This window comes from Macaca mulatta, chromosome 1 (assembly GCF_049350105.2).
Source record: "Macaca mulatta isolate MMU2019108-1 chromosome 1, T2T-MMU8v2.0, whole genome shotgun sequence".
NCBI classification, from domain to species: domain Eukaryota; kingdom Metazoa; phylum Chordata; class Mammalia; order Primates; family Cercopithecidae; genus Macaca; species Macaca mulatta.
Window position 1 is genome coordinate 20,559,319 of NC_133406.1, and position 3,326 is coordinate 20,562,644.

Consider the following 3,326-nt stretch of genomic DNA (forward strand, 5'->3'; position numbering starts at 1 on the left):
GTCTACGGCCATACCACCCTGAACGCGCCCGATCTCGTCTGATCTCGGAAGCTAAGCAGGGTCGGGCCTGGTTAGTACTTGGATGGGAGACCGCCTGGGAATACCGGGTGCTGTAGGCTTTTTGGCTTGCTTTCTTCTCTTTCTTTCTTTCTTTTCTACCTTCCTTTCTTCCCTTCTCTCACTCACTCTTTCTTTCTTTCTTTCTTTCCTTCTTTCTCTCTTTCTTTCCTTTCTTTCTTTCTTTCCTTCTTTCTTTCTATCTCTCCCTCTTTCTATCTCGCTCTTTCTCTTTTGCTTTCCTTCTTACTTTCATTCTTTTCTGTTTCTTCCCTTGCTATCTTTCCTTTCTTTCTTTGTCTCTCTCTCTTTCTTTCTTTCGTTCTGCTGTCTTTCCTTCTTTCTTTCTTTCTACCTCTCTATCTTTCTTTCTATCCTTCCTCCTTTCTTTCCTTCTTTCTTTCTCTCTCCCTCTCTCTTGCTTGCTCTTTCTTTCTTTCCTTCTTTCTTTCATTCTTTTCTTTTCTTCCCTTGCTATCTTCCTTTTCTTTCTTCTCGTTCTTTCTTCTTTCTTGCTTTCCTTCTTTCTTTCTTTCTCCTATCTCTCTGTCTCTTTCTTTCTCTCTCTTTCTCTTTCTTTATTTCGTTCTTTCCTTCTTTCTTGCTTTTCTTTCTCACTTTCTTTTCTTCCTTTCTCTTTCTTTCTTTCTTTCTTTCTTCTCTTTGCTCCTTTCTTTCTTTCCTTTCTTTCTTTCTTTCTTTCCTTCCTTCCTTCCTTCCTTCCTTCCTTCCTTCCTTCCTTCCTTCCTTCCTTCCTTCCTTCCTTCCTTCCTTCCTTCTTTCTTTCCTTCCTTCTTTCTTTCTTTCCTTCTTTCTTTCTGTCTTTCCTTTTTCTTCCAGACGGAGTCTCGCTGTCACCCAGCCTGGAGTGCAGTGGCAAGATCTCGGCTCACTGCAAGCTCCGCCTCCCGGGTTCACGCCATTCTCCTGCCTCAGCCTCCCAAACAGCTGGGACTACAGGCGCCCGCCACCACGCCCGGCTCATGTTTTGTCGTTTTAGTGGAGACGGGGTTTCACCGTGTTAGCCAGGCTGGTCTGGATCTCCTGACGTCGTGATCCACCCGCCTCGGCCTCCCAAAGTGCTGGGACTACAGGCGTGATCCACCGCGCCCGGCCTGCTGTAGGCTTTTGTGGCTTCCCCTCTCCCTCCCTTGCCCCTACTATCGCCATGCTTCCCAACCTCCCCGGACTCTGCTCCCCCCTTGTCGCCCGCCTACACCCCCGCCGCAGCCGGGGACCTCCTCCTGGGGGTCCGCCACCAAAGCACCACCGGGCAGCAGCATCCCACCGCTTCCGCCTCGCCGCCGCCCGGCCAGGAGCCCGGCTCCAGCCCTGGAGGGCAGGAGGCCGGACCCCAAAGGCGCAGGCGCGGGTTCCCTGCCGTTCCCGGCGCCTTCCCGCTCCCGGAACGCACAGGTGATTCAATCCATTCACCGGGCGGGCGCCGCCGCAACCTTCCAAACCGGGGGAAGGGGCGGGCAGGGCCAGCGGGTGCCACAGACGCCAGCCGAGACCTCCGCTCCAGAACGCAGGGGCTGCTTTATCCGGGGGAAGGACATTGCTTCGCCAGCAACCAGGAAAACAGTCCCTGTGCACCCGGATTCCCATTGCCACCAACTTCGTGTAAACTCCAGTCCCGAGGACACGCCAGAGACCCAGGCCTCGGGCCCCGTGGGCACGCCCGGTGCCACGGCTCCCGCCAAAAGGGCGGGCGCACTCTGCAAATCAAGGGGCCCACCGCACCGCACCAAGAGCACAGGGAGGTGCCAACACAGGAAGGAGCCTACGAAACCCACCCCCAAAGCAAGCAATTAATCCAAGACAAAACCCGTCTCAGCGCTCCGTTGCTCCTCTCGCATGGACGGCCTGGCCACCCTGTTCTGGCCCAGCCCAAGCCCCCTCCACCCTATCCCGGCCTGCTCAAAAGGGCCCTGCCTACGGGAGCAGGGCGCTCCCTCTCCAAGGCTCTATCGCTCTCGCTCTCTAGCTCCCTGCCCCTCTCTCTTCTGGGTTTGCCCCTGCACCTCGCGCTATTTCTGTCGCCTTTCCTCTGTCTCTCCCTCTCTGTCTGTCTTTCTCGCTCTCTCTGTCCCTCTCTCTATCTCTGCCTCTCTGTCTCTTTCCCTCTCCACCTCCCCTGTCTCTCTCGATCGCTGTCTCTCTCCCTCCCTCGGTTTCAATCTCTCCATCTATCTCTTCCTTGCTCTCCTTCAAGCCGTTTCTGTGTGCACGTGTGTGTGTGTGTGTGTGTCTGTGTGTGAGCGCGCGCGCGTGTGTGGGTTCCCGCGCGCGAGCGCCCGGGTGTGTCTGTGTGTGGGGCTGTGGATTTGCTGCTGGTGGTGGTGGGGTGTTTCTGGGTTTCTCTCAGCCCCTCTCGCCGGGGATCAGGCTGCCGGCTCTAGTGCCAGCCCGGGGCAAAGCAGGGCCATCCCCCAACACCCCAGCCCCCACGCCCTCTTGCCCACCGGCCGGGTCTTGGTCGGGACAAGCGACCGTGGTGGGGGCGTTGTGAGAAAAAGGCCAGGCGCGGCTGGGCCGGCTGTTCGCCCTTGGCCAGCCCTGACGCCTCTGGGGGGGTGGGCCAAGAGGGGGCCTCGCAGGAGCTCCCCAGCGGCCAGGGATCCAAAAGAATACCTCCACGACAGGGCGGAGGACCCGCCGGGGTCCCAGGATCGTGGGCCCTGGGCCCAGACGCCTCGGAGCACTCCCTGTTCCGAGCGGGCCCGACGTGGTGGAAGCTCGGGAGCTCGGCAGCCGGGGGAAGGCCGCGGGCGAGCGGCTCGGGGGTCCCGATCCGAGCCCGGCGACCCCGGGCTGGCGGTGCGGGCTGGAAGCCGGCGGGCATGGCTGGGCCGGGCTCTTGGGGCAGCCAGGCGCCTCTGCCGGCGTCTACGGCCATACCACCCTGAACGCGCCCGATCTCGTCTGATCTCGGAAGCTAAGCAGGGTCGGGCCTGGTTAGTACTTGGATGGGAGACCGCCTGGGAATACCGGGTGCTGTAGGCTTTTTGGCTTGCTTTCTTCTCTTTCTTTCTTTCTTTTCTACCTTCCTTTCTTCCCTTCTCTCACTCACTCTTCTTTCCTTCTTTCTTTCCTTCTTTCTCTCTTTCTTTCCTTTCTTTCTTTCCTTCTTTCTTTCTATCTCTCCCTCTTTCTATCTCGCTCTTTCTCTCTCTTTTGCTTTCCTTCTTACTTTCATTCTTTTCTGTTTCTTCCCTTGCTATCTTTCCTTTCTTTCTTTGTCTCTCTCTCTTTCTCTTTCTTCCTTC

General features: G+C 57.1%; 2 non-coding genes across 2 annotated transcripts; both read left to right on the forward strand.

Annotated features, from left to right (window-relative positions):
- On the forward strand, positions 1–119 carry LOC144338922 (5S ribosomal RNA). The gene has a single exon (XR_013413314.1). It is a non-coding gene; the product is annotated as a 5S ribosomal RNA (ribosomal RNA).
- Positions 120–2,944: 2,825 nt separating this feature from the next.
- On the forward strand, positions 2,945–3,063 carry LOC144338924 (5S ribosomal RNA). Its single transcript, XR_013413316.1, has one exon. It is a non-coding gene; the product is annotated as a 5S ribosomal RNA (ribosomal RNA).
- The last annotated feature ends 263 nt before the right edge of the window (positions 3,064–3,326 follow it).